The sequence below is a fragment of the Zootoca vivipara genome, chromosome 1 (genome assembly GCF_965207765.1).
Source record: "Zootoca vivipara chromosome 1, rZooViv2.hap1.1, whole genome shotgun sequence".
NCBI lineage: Eukaryota > Metazoa > Chordata > Lepidosauria > Squamata > Lacertidae > Zootoca > Zootoca vivipara.
This window is the reverse complement of record NC_142582.1, coordinates 61,451,088-61,465,076: the sequence shown is the minus strand read 5'-3', so window position 1 is coordinate 61,465,076 and position 13,989 is coordinate 61,451,088.

The window sequence follows — 13,989 nt, the reverse complement described above, 5'->3', positions numbered from 1 at the left end:
TTATCCCCACCCCCAAAAACCAAACCAGCAGCCAGGACATCCATTCCACAGATACATCTACTGATGCCAATTCCCAACACACAGCAGGCACCATGTCACACTACAGGAGCACCCTACCACCCTGGCTCGCTTCCTCAAAAAGGAAGGCAGACCTCGATTCAGAGATAATGCCAGAGGGTGAAGGATTTAAAATGCATAAAATAAATGCACCTCAGAGGAATGAGAACTGTGGCCACTATTATAGAGTGGAGTGTGTGAAAGCAACAGAACAACTGTGCAGTCTAAGGCGCCAGCATGCGTATGCAAAAAGCTATCACCATCAGACAAAATTACATAACCTTCCGGCTGGACAATTTTGAATCATCTGCCTTGAACACGAAAGGCTGGAAAATGTTTTGGAAGCCCTGTTTATGTCAGTGGCATCATTCGGGGGGGGGGGGGGAGAGCCAGACAGCCACAGATTTAATATCCATACACTGGAACTTATGCAGTCAGAACCTCATTCCTGAAATTCAAATGGCCATGCAAAGGCCCATACAAATGGAGATTTTCTCAAGTGGCAAATTTCTTTCTGCACCCCAGAAGATACCTCAAAGTTTCTTCTGCTCTCAATGTTACAGCACTGACAACTGGTAGAGTAGATGTCCTGAAGGCAATTCCCTTTTAAATTCATATAAATACTTAAGAGTTAAAGTGACCTCACAATGACGAGAATAAAATACAATCCACTGACTTGGAGGAAATTAGCTTGTACCTCATTGACTAGAGGAAATTCTAGACGATAGCATCTTCCTCTGACTAATATCCTTTGGAACACAAAATTAAAAACATCAAACAAAAAATCTGCAATCATATTGAAGGCATGGCACAAAGATAGCATAACATGATGCAGGAGATGCGAGGTTGGAAATGGAGGCAGCTGTCTTTTAACTGGGGCCAAGTTCCAAGACCACTTCAGGGTGCCTGTCAAAGGGGTTGGAAACCTGTGGCCCTCCAGATGTGATTGGAGTAAATTTCTCATGATCGCTGACCAGTGGACTTGCTCCCATCAGCCCTGGCCAGCATGCTCAGTCGTCAGGAATGCTTGTCATTGTGGTATGAATAGCCAGATTCCCCAACCCTGCCCTAGACTGTACTGGAGGTTACTCCTAAGGAGCTAGAATGCTTATGTGTCATTCTCCAATGGCACAGGAGCATAATCAGATCTATGTCTGAGATCCTCATTTCTCATATACATCAATCCAGCCCATAAAATACGTTAGCAATAAGGTTACTAAAGGGAAGTGTGCTGCATTGCATTTTAAAACAATAATAATTGGCAATTGGCTGATGAGCGTTACAGTCAAACATGATAGATGCCACGCTCAGTCAAGGGCAATCAACTGCAAAAAGCAAGTTTCCATGTACAGGATGTCATGCTGAATGCAATCTACATGCACACCAAGGCACTGCACTAGGTTAAAATCATCCCCATCCATTACTTACAGCTGTGCACACAGTTGTCCTTGTTGGATTTGGCCAATGCAAATGTCTGCTAACAGACAACTGGTCACTCATCTGGAGAGGATGGGAGAGGTTAGTATAGCCTCCCTCCAGTGCCCTGCTTTGTTCTCAACAGGTGACTGACGTCATTTCAGCTGCCTGAGCCAGCCATACATCCAATGAACAGTGATGCATCAGTGCCATCCTGAAAGATGCACTCATTGCAAAGCATGGCTGAACAGCCCCCTTGTAGATATAGGTCTCTCTGTGTGTGTCTGTGTGTATAGTGTGATGAGGCACCTTGCCAAGGCCAATGGCTTCTGACTTTTCTGCGGGGGGTGACCCAAAGGCACGTGCTATCATTTAGACAACTTCCCTGTGGGTGTCTAGACTGATGTGCGGTATAAGCAAATCACACACACATGGTTGCTGGCACATTGCTTTGGAAAGGAAAGACAGTAACAGACCATCTAAGGATAACAAATACTGTACATCAGATAATGTTAAACGGAGCTTAGCCAAGTGTGCTTTTTCTCCTTCAGTGGTTTTTTTATTTTTATTTTATTTTTCATGTTTCAGTTTGGAGCAGATTACTGTTTGTCTAGGAAAGCATATTGTGATGCAGATTGTTTTGTTAGGAGGGGAGGAATACTCTACTCCAGATGACCAGTAAAAACACTGAACATTAATTTAAGAGTGAATATAAGAAAACAAGGCCAAGGGAACACAGTGAAATAATAGGAACGTTTGCCATTACGGCGTCCAGGTTAACTCGAGTCAGAAACATTGGATTAATTAACACACGTGGCACATTTTCAGTTCTACATGAAGAACTCAGTTGCACCACAGTGTCAATATAAAAAAAAGTCTTTGAAGTACTTCCATTTTGAGTTCCCTTTGTACAAGGAGAGCTGAGTCAAGAGATCTAAATGTACAAGAGTGGCAAGCCTGAAATGATTAGGCAACCAATCATTCAGAGCCTGGCCATGGTTCATCCCCACATTATCTCCCCTTCCCACTCTTTCCCTCATTTCTCATCCTCCCTGAGACTTTATTTATTTATTTATTTATAAAAAACATTTATACCCTGCTTTTTCCCAATGGGCCAAGGCAGTTTGGATACATGAGGTAAAGCAATCATAATTTTCAAAACCATTTGAGGGTAGCAATATAGTGATACATTAATGTTGTCATAGGACAACAGAGAGATAAAAAGATCTTTTAAAAATAATTATAAAACCATCAAAAGAAATTTGAAGCATTGCAAAACTGACTTGAAAAAGGAAGCGGCCATTTATGGTCAAAAGCCTTCCTAAACATGAAGGTTTTCGCCAACTTATGTAGCCTTCCCAAATCTGTTACCCTCCAGATGTTATTGTACTACTACTCCCATCATGCCAGACTATTGGCCATGCTGGCTGGGGCAGATAGGAGCTCTTGCCCAAAACATCTGGAGGACATGAAGTTGGATCTTATGGAAGGTCATTAGAAAGGGGACAGGATAACCCTCTTAGTAGGAAGTTCCAGGTATCACATTCCTCCGCTGCCTCTCAGCAACTGGCTGTTTGTATGTCCCTGACCAAACATGCCAAGAGACATGTTTCCAATGCTCCTTCAACTGGTAGGCCTGCAGAATAGGAACCTTTCTCCTGGGCTCATTGTGTTTCTTTAAGTTTGACGCTTTCTCTGCTCAAGGTTTAAGTGTGACTGCTTGTTGACAACAAAAATAAGAGTTTCATATGCCAGTAGGTTCAGTTTCTAGCAGAAAACATAATGACCAAGGCTTGTCTCAGAAGTGGACAATCCTAGCAGAAGACATGAGCCTCTCCAGCCTACATAGAGTTAAGAGCACCTGAGGGACACAATAAACAGAGCTGCCCAATCCACAGAGAAAGAGGATCCAACCCAAGCCCTCTTACTACATGAGCAGGGCACATTTAAACAGAGCTGCTGCCAGTCACATCTACTGTGGCTCAAACCTCACTGATTTCAATGGATTTATGTGCCTGATTCTCAGGGCTGGCTCAAGAAAGTTTGCTGCCTGAGGCAAAGGGCATGTACAAAAGCTGAGCAGACAGGCAGTTGAATCTTTCTTCAGCACTGATGATGGGACAGTGTCTACCACTGCCCTGAGGGCAGAAGACTAGCTTAGAGGGCATAAGACAAGCCAGTCACATCACCAGCAAAAAGGCATCATGAGAATTACCAGGGAGGCCTTGCTGCCCTCTTTAGGGCAGGGATGGTGGACATTTTTTTCAGCCTTCCAGACGGTCCATGGAGTACTTAAACTGAAGCGTACTTAACCTGAAGTGAACTTTCCCATTGAAAGTAATGGAAAGTGGATTAATCTGTTCCAGACGGTCCATGGAGTACTTAAACTGAAGCGTACTTAACCTGAAGTGAACTTTCCCATTGAAAGTAATGGAAAGTGGATTAATCTGTTCCAGACGGGTCTGTGGAGCACTCAACCTGAAGCGTACTTAACCCGAAGTATGAGTGTAATTGGTTCCGGAAGTCCGTACTTAACCTGAAACGTACTTAACCTGAAGCAAACTTTCCCATTGAAAGTAATGGAAAGTGGATTAATCCATTCCCGAGGGGTCCGCAGAGTACTTAAACTGCAAGTACTCAAACCGAAGCGTACTTAAACCGAGTTATGACTGTAATTTTTTTCCCCTCCCCAGAGAACATTCAGATTAATTACACATCCAGTCCATGCACATAGGGTTGGAAAAGCTGGCAAGCTCTACATATGTGGATGATTTGCCTACTGGAATCAGCTGATTCCAGGTCAACCTGAAGTTAGTATGCAAAAATTACATGCATTTAGACATGCACACGCAGAGGAGACATTTAATCATGACTCTTTGGTGTGTCGGTCCCAGCACATACCGTAGAACAGCTTTCTGGCAGCAAGTGGGGAAGCAACTAATATGTAAACCAACCCTGATTATCAATGTCTTTTGGAATTATCCAAACAGACTGCAGGTGGCATTGCACAGCAAAAATGTCAGAAACAAATGTGAGCAGAGAAAGGAATCAGTGAATCATCCTATAAAGTAAGAGCCTGACTTGCCTTATTGAGCCTACAAAATTAAAATGTCTACATAAAAATAAGGATAGTATCTGGAAAACACTGGCTGAGCTATCACGTCACTTCTAACCCCTGTCATCCGTGTGTGCATTAGGAGAAGAAAAGGTGCATTCATTTTTCACCTTCTCTGCCACATAAATAATTTTTACATTCTGGCAAAAACACGTTTTATGAGAGCTACAAATCAAGGATTTGCATGTTTTTCATTCAGTAGGGATCTGCAAGATGATTTCTCTAGTGGTTGAATTTTTTTTATAAAAAAAAAATCCCGAAAGCATCCACAATGAAAAGAGTTGGGAGGGGCAAAACCTCTAAGCCATATTTGTCACATCAAGTACACACATCCATGGGTTATGTAAAACAAAAGAAGAACTGGAACAAAGAGGCACACAAAAGGTTGGTGGACAAGACAAAATGCACCAGAGGAACTTATAACCGAGAAGGAAAATGTGCTCTTGTACAATCGACAGTCCTTTCAATTAGCAGTTTAAAGGTTCCACATATATTTTACCACACAACAACTGATAGATCAAGGACTTCTGAAATTCAGGCATTTGGGGGAGACAAGAGAAGGCTTTATTGGAGTTCAAAAAACATTCAGTGGATGTAGTGGAGCAGACGAGGGTATTCCTTCAGCAATAGGTTTTACATTCCTGGTAGGTTCATTTGCCAATCACTAAATTACCATTTTAAAATCCTCTCCCCACAAACACTGAAGCTTCAGCAACAGAGATTATGAATATCTCAAGCATTTTTATTTTTATTTTTAAAAAGATTACTGATAATGAATGTTCCCATTGGGATAAATTCACAATAGCGCTAAGGTGCTAGCTCCCTCCGTGCAAATATTTCTGCTTGCCTGATAGAATTTTCTTACTTCTCCCCCCCCCCAAATGCTATTCTGGGGGTTCTCTTAACCAGTGCCGGATTTACGTATAAGCTAAACAAGCTACAGCTTAGGGCCCCACTCTCTTGGAGGCCCCCCCAAAAAATTAAAGGAAAAAAAACTGGATGTACATTTCCAAAATATAAGATAAAAAACAAATACTGTAAAATGAAACCGACATACAGCAACAGTGTTTTGTGTTGTGTAGGCTCCTATGATGTAAGTAATGGGCCCCGCCTGCTAGCCTGCTCCCTAAAAATCACATATAAAGGGACCCATTACCTTCAGCAGCTTAGGGCCTCATCAAACTTAAATTTGGCCCTGCTCTCAACCACCCAAGCCAAGTGGGAAGGGGTAGGAAGCCCCACTGCACTAGCCTGTTCTTGCACAGACTTCTGCTATTCATGTCTCTAATACTGCCGCAATCCTTCCAGAAGGTTCTGCCATCTTACTCCATTTTATTACCCAGTGATGAATATCAAGGCTTCCTTTTGTTCCCATTTTATTTGATTTTTCAGCTGAATATTCTTGGCTGCTCTGCCAGAAAGCAAGTATGAGGTCTTGCAGTGTATGTTTGACAAAGTACAACAACAGCCTGGTTCAGGTGTCGTTATGATCTCAGTATGGACACTTCATGGGGTTGACCCAGGCTAAGAATGTGTGCTTGCTGTGTCTCTCCTCTCATGCCTGACTTCAGCAAAGATACCCTGGTTTCCTAAACCACTGTTTCCTGTGACATCTGAAGGAGGAAAGTGGTTTAAAGGCTCTTGTCAAACCAAGATACGAAACTAGGATAAGATCCAGAAATAAAGGCTTGACTGGTTGATGATCTTCAGTGGGCTATGGACAAAGGTGAGAGCTGTTTCCTAGTTCTGCTGGATCTCTCAGCGGCTTTTGACACCATCAACCATAACATCCTTCTGGACCGTCTAGAGGGGTTGGGAGCTGGGGGGGGGGGTCCTGTCATACAGTGGTTCTGCTCCTTCCTCCTGGGCTGCGTTCAGAAAGTGGGGGGGGGAATGAGTGTTCAGACCCCTAGGCTCTCACTTGTGGGGTGCCTCAGGGTTCTGTCCTCTCCCCCATGCTTTTTAACATCTACATGCAGCCACTGGGAGAAATAATCAGGGGGGTTGGGCTTGGTGTTCATCAGTATGCAGATGATACCCAGCTCTACCTCTCTTTCAAATGAAGGCGGTGAAGGTCCTGTGTGAGTGCCTGGAGGCGGTTGGAGGATGGATGGCAGCTAACAGATTGAGGTTGAATCCTGACAAGACAGGAGGCAGGCAGGTGTGGAGGACTCCCTGGTCCTAAATGGGGTAACTGTGCCCCTGAAGGACCAGGTGCGCAGCCTGGGAGTCATTTTGGACTCACAGCTGTCCATGGCGGTGCAGGTCAATTCTGTGTCCAGGGCAGCTGTTTATCAGCTCCATTTGGTACGCAGGCTGAGACCCTACCTGCCCACGGACTGTCTTGCCAGAGTGGTACATGCTCTAGTAATCTCTCGCTTGGCTTACTGCAATGCGCTCTATGTGGGGCTACCTTTGAAGGTGACCCATAAACTACAACTAATCCAGAATGTGGCAGCTAGACTGGTGACTGGGAGCGGCCGCCAAGACCACATAACACCGGTCTTGAAAGATCTACATTGGCTCCCAGTACATTTCCGAGCACAATTCAAAGTGTTGGTGCTGACCTTTAAAGCCCTAAATGGCCTCTGTCCAGTAAACCTGAAGGAGCGTTTCCACCCCATTGTTCTGCCCGGACACTGAGGTCCAGCACCGAGGGCCTTCTGGCGGTTCCCTCATTACGAGAAGCCAAGTTGCAGGGAACCAGGCAGAGGGCCTTCTCGGTAGTGGCACCCACCCTGTGGAACGCCCTCCCATCAGATGTCAAAGAGAAAAACAACTATCAGACTTTTAGATTTATCATGAGCAGAGTCTAGCGCAAAACTAGAATTAGATAGAGGCAGTAGTTCTGCTGTATGCCGTTAGGTGGCGCTTTACAAACACTACTGTTTTGCAAAGAGGCAGCGCGCACATTCTACTAACGCTCACCTCCCCAAGATGCTTTGCGCGCGTCGGCTTCATTTGTGCGCTACTGCGCAGGTACCCTGTCTTCTCCATTCCCCTCCCTCCTCCCTGGCGCGCGCTGCCTCTTTGCAAAACAGTAGTGTTTGTAAACAAAGCGTTGTTTTTCGCGGAAGCTACAGTTCGCGTAGTTAAAAATGGACCGTTTGGTTAAAAAGTGGTTTGTTAAAACGACAAAGGCCTACAGATGAAGCGGAAGATAATGCATTTTAGGATTAGGAATTAATGGGGGTCCTTGTCACAATAGCGGCTCGATGAGGGGTCCTCGAGAAAATTTTGTTGGGAACCCCTGGACCAGAGTACGCCAGGCACTCCTGTCTTCCACTGCCTCCTGCAGCTTGATCAAACTCATGTTGAAGGGGGGGAGGTTCTTTCTAAATATCCTAACAGAGAGAGACGTACCAAGCCTTCATTCATAATAAAGTAGTGGAGGACTGGTTTAAGTGATGGGGGCCATGAGGAAAATGCTAAAAAAAGCAGCTAGTGATCCTCTGATACCAGATACCAGACACTGGGGAATAGATGAGCAACAAGAGCTAGCCTAAACCTTTCTGCCTTTCTTGTCAGCTTCCAGAGGCACCAAGAAACTGGCCAAGAATTTCTGGACCAGATGGACCACTGGCCTCACCCAGTAAGGCAATGACTGTGCTCTTCGTAGACATCCAAAGGGAGACATTATTTCCAAGGATCATAAACTGCATAAAAACAAAGTCTTAAAAGCAGTAGCTCTGTTTCTTTTAGGTTGGTCGCTGCACTGTTGGAGCTCTCGTTTCATACTCAGGAACCATGTTAAACACCTGAAAATACAACAACTAAAAACCAATATTTGCAGCAAGGGTTTTACTGTTCTCAAAAAGATAATCACTCTTGAATAACTGGAAAAGACTGGCCTAGATTTAATGGCCTAGTTCAGCCTGGGAAACAAGAAAGGCAGAAGCAGGAGAGGTCCAAAAAGTGTCAAGCCAAGATACACAATGATATTTGGGACCTGTTTAATTATGCTTTCATTTCTTTTGCTTATTACACAGATACATGTAATAAGCAGTAATATGTCTTGTCCCTGTAAACAAGCCCGCTGACTTAAAAGGGGGGGGGGGAATTGCTCAATATTGTGCCTTTCTTTTACATAGCTCTTACAACATACCTTCTCCCATATCAATTGCTTAAGACAATTGCAAGAAATTACATACAGCAGTGTGTCTGTTTTACAATTTCAACAGAGAAGAAGAAGAAGAAGAAGAAGAAGAAGAAGAAGAAGAAGAAGAAGAAGAAGAAGAAGAAGAAGAAGAAGAAGAAGAAGAAGAAGAAGAAGAAGAAGAAGAAGAAGACAGGAGATTCAGATTCTGAGAATCTCAGCTCCCTTAAATTAAAAACAAACCAGCAAACATGAAGCTTCCAGTCCATATGATTATAAGGAAAGGTTTGATAAGTGAATAGTCTAGTCGAGGAAACAACAGAAAGCAAAGGTCTCAGTAGGAGTTCTGTGGTTTGGAGATCATGACTTTAGGGTCTTATAAATGAGGGTATTCTTCTCCATCACTGGCAGAAATAAACTACATTATGCATAAAAGATAAAGTATACTATTTGGTTAGACTCCTTGGTGATACATTTAGTGACTATTAGTCTCAAGTAGGTGGTTATGAGCCATTTTAAAATCAGTCAAAGTTGGTGAAGCATGTTTTCCCATACTACCTGGTGGTGGTGGTGGTTGTTATTTTAGGACTCGGTAGAATGGACAAATGTGAATAAATGTGTGGCCTTCCTTGTGGTTGCTCCCAGCCTGGTGTGTTTTGCATCCTGTCACTGGTTTTGGTGACATAAACAAAAAATGTATTTGTTCTGAGTCCCACCAGACCTTTGTGGGCAGTACAAGGAAAGGAGCCCAAGGCCCAAACTGTCACCTTAAATGTTAGATCACTTTTTTAATGGACTCTGCTGACTCAAGGTATTTGTTGTGGGATCAGTGTCCCTTGCACTCTGCAGAGTCCACACAATGTCGTCGGCATAAAAAGAGCCACCCTACATTTTCCATCTGTTCAATCCGGATTCATCCTTTCTGGCGGCGGCGGGGGGGGGGGGACACACTAACAAGTTTTTTTTTAAAAAAAAGTTGCTGCCAGTGATCTGCCTGCAAGATCTCAGGAATCTCCAAATTAAAACACTCTTCTAGAGTTGAAAGTAGGGACTATGGGAACTTTGCTGAAGAGGCAACAATGTATATTGATGCCTCTTCAACAAAGTTCCCATAGTCCCTACGTTCAATATTCTTTAGCACAGAATAGCCCCAGTTGCCATAACCATGTGAAAGACGTACTGTGGGGCCATTCTGCTGCTTGAGCATGCAGTGTGCTCGCCACATTGAGGCCCCCTCACACATATACACAAACAACAACAACAACAAATACCCCACCCATCTGGCTGGGTTTCCCCAGACACTATGGGTGGCTCCCAACCAAATATTAAAAACATAATACAGCATTAAACATTAAAAACTTCCCTAAACAGAGAAACACGTTGCATGAATATGTAATTGGACATGATGCAGAGAAATCAATTCATACATGGATTCCCTCACTTGGCTGTGGTGTTGAAGCCATTATGCATGGGAGGGAAATCTGTATTTAAGAACTGGGGTATTACAGTGGTACCTCTAGTTAAGAACTTAATTCGTTCCAGAGGTCCGTTCTTAACCTGAAACCGTTCTTCACCTGAAGCACCACTTTAGCTAATGGGGCCTCCTGCTGCCGCCACGCTGCCGGAGCACGATTTCTCTTCCCATCCTGAAGCAAAGTTCTTAATCTGAGGTACTATTTCTGGGTTAGCGGAGTTTGTAACCCGAAGCGTTTGTAACCTGAAGCATTTGTAACCCGAGGTACTACTGTATATACAACCCTTTTCTTAATTTTTATATATCTAGGGAAACAACTTGCTAAATAGTTGGCGGTGGGGTCTGAGGGTGGGGTCACTATTCAATTCCCTCTTTCAGGCACAATAGCTGGAAATGAATTTGTCTCATGAGCCACAGTTGGCTGCTTCAAAATCAATAAGCTCTCATATGCAAACCAGGCAAATTTCAGACTGCAATGAAATCTAGCTGGCAAACAAACGCTTCCTTTTCCCCTTTGGATGAAAACAGCCTCAACAGCAAAGAGAAACTCTTTGCCCTCTTCTTCCTCTTCCCCACCCCACCGCAATCCTCACTCTTTTCACAGCCATAAGTAGCATCTGCAGAATAAAATCAATCAAAGCCAGATTCGGAAAAAGTTGCTTGTTATGACTAGGAAGAGTGCTATTAAAATAACGAAGAAAGAGGAAAAATGATAAAACAGAAATAAAAGGGGAGAAAACACAGTGTAAATGCAAAACAGGCCATTTCAAACTGTTTGGGTTCAAGTTACAGGTAGGTAGCCGTGTTGGTCTGGATCGAAGTAAAATAAAAAAAATTCCTTCAGTAGCACCTTAAAGACCAACTAAGTTTTTATTTTGGTATGAGCTTTCGTGTGCATGCACACTTCTTCAGATACAGTGAAATGGAAGTTTCCAGGCACTTATGTAGAGAAGGGGTGGGGAGGGGTGGGGATGGGGAGGGGGGATCACTCAGAAGGGTGGTGGAAATGGGTGATTGACTGACTGATAGCTGTTGATGACCGCAAACGACTGCAAATGGTTTTGCATGAAAAAGCAAGGGTTGAGATGGCTGAAGATCGCTTATCATGTATAATGAGATAAGAACCCGATATCTCTGTTCAAACCAGGTCCCTCCATGGTTTTGAGCTTGGTGATAAGTTGCAATTCAGCAACTTCTTTTTCCAGTCTATTTCTGAAATTCTTTTGTAGTAAGACAGCTACTTTGAGATCTTGTATAGAATGTCCTGGGAGATTGAAGTGTTCTCCTACTGGTTTTTCTGTCTTCTGGTTCCTGATGTCAGATTTATGTCCATTTATCCTTTGGCATAGGGTTTGGCCTGTTTGTCCAATATAGAGAGCTGAAGGGCACTGTTGGCATTTGATGGCATACACAATGTTAGAAGATGAGCAATTAAATAGTCCTGAGATGGTATGTTGGATGTTGTTGGGGCCAGTAATGGTGTTGTCTGGGTGTATGTGGCAGCAAAGTGTTTGGGTTCAAGCCTGCTTTGGGGCATTCTCACATTTTTCATGGGACATTAAGGCTTCTGGGATTAAAGAGACCCTTGTGACTTGCTGTAGAGAGCCAGTGTTCACTACAAATGTGCCTTTACCAGTTGGATCATTTGCGCAAAAAAAAAAAAAAAAAGCTGTGAAGGATGAGCAGAGTGGCGTCCCATATATTAATAACATGGAGCACTTTTTTCCTGGCAGGTTGAAGTTTCCCAGTTGAGCAGCCTTTTGCAGTTCCTGGGATGGATGTGTAAAGCTTTGTACTAGAATGTCTCAGACGCTTACATTGTTTTGTTTTTAGCCGGACATGGCCTGAAAAAAAATTGCCTATAGGCATACTCTAATCTCATTCCAATCTTCACCAGTAACGCTGCCCAAACTCGTATATCCTGGCTCCATAATATGAATCTCAGCACTTCAATAGTGCTCATTTCCAAATATGAGGCAATCATTATGGCCCCAAAGTTCTTCTCTTGCCTGGATTTTAATGAAAAGTTCAGGAAGAGGCAACTAAAATGACCAAGCAACTTCCGGGGGGGGGGGGTTTGCAGCATTTAGGGCTTTTAAGTTTAGAGAAAAGGCGAGTCTGAGGCAGCATGATAGAAATTTATAAAATTACACATGGCTTGGAGAAAGTGGGTAGAGCAAAGTTTTCCTCCCTGTCTCATAACACCTGAACTCTTGGACATCCAAGGAAGCTGAACAGACAAAAGAAGGGACTTCCTCACACAGATTCAGAACAGACAAAAGAAGGGACTTCCTCACACAGTTCACAGTTCAACTATGGAGCTCGCTCCCACCCAAGGCAGTGATGGCTTCCTGTTTGAATGGCTTTAAAAGACGATTAGATAAACACATGGAGCATAAGGCTACCCGTGGCTACTAGCCATGATGGCTATACTCTGCCTCCACGTTCTGGGGCACTAGGCTTCTGAATACCAGTTGCTGGAGACAGGGGCAAAACTAGGCTTTATTTCATCCAGGTCAAAGACCCAGTTTGGCACCCACCCCCCACACATTTGTGTACACCAGGCATCCCCAAACTGCGGCCCTCCAGATGTTTTGGCCTACAACTCCCATGATCCCTAGCTAACAGGACCAGTGGTCAGGGATGATGGGAATTGTAGTCCAAAACATCTGGAGGGCCGAAGTTTGGGGGTGCCTGGTGTACACACACAGGCTGGGAGCCCCTCTGGAGGCTTTACCCAGGACAAAAAACAACAACAGCTAGCCCCCCCCCCCCATAGCTATGGCACTGGAAGCTGGAGGAGGCAAGAGTGCTCTTGTGCTCAGTTTCTGCTTGCAAGCTTCCCACAAACATCTTGTTGGCCACTGTGAGAACAGGATGCTGGACTAGATGGGCCACAGGCTCTTCTTACATTCTTAAATCTCTCTTCACATTTGCTTCCTTACTGCTTGGGTAGCAATGAGATGAAAGGAATAATCTTTTTATTGTCTCTCCCCCCCACCCCTTCTGGTGCCTGGCCTGCTGCTCCAGGTGCCAGGAATGCTGGGATATGTAGTTTTCTTACTAGTATGCCAAGAGCAAGAGTGGGGAGAGACATTCCTTCACCCAAGCACGAAAAAAAGAGTGTAAAACAGATGGTCAGGTATTTGACGGGAGGAGCTTTCAAGGCTTGCTAGGAAGTTGAGGAAGAGTTCAGACTTTATTGGACTCCGAAAAGACTCCGAAAACTGATATCGCAACAGGGTCTGTTTTGATCAAATTGAGTTTGGAAGAAACTGAGCATTTTCCTGCATTTTTGGTATTCCAATTCCAAATCTGACCATGACAGAACTCCCCGTCACTGAAAATGTGGAGAGGCTTCTAGAGGAGGTCTGCCAGTGGCTTTCCCGCAACAGTCCCTTGAGGTGCTCACAAACATTTCTTGTTCTTGTTCAACATTTACGTACCACAGTACATTATTGTAAAAAAAAATATATAGTAATGAAATTACTGCTGACTCACCAAATTGCTTAAATGTTCCTTTCGATTGCTTTCTGTCCCAGTAGGTCAGGGAGATATTTACCTTGTTGCGACAGAGGCCAAGAAGGACATTTGTCCGTGTATGTCACATGTGGAGTGAGTCCTAGGCAGAGCCAATTACTCTCAAACAGGTGAATCCTATTAGGAGCTCAGGTGAAGACAGGACCCGGCAGTTTCAAAGTTTGCTTCCTGAGTAGTGAGAGGAAGCTGGAGGACATATAAGAACAGCAGGTGGAGGAGAAAGAAACAACTCTCTATCTCTATTCTTTGGGAATTTATTATCATGCGGTTTTATAGTGGACCTTAGTACAT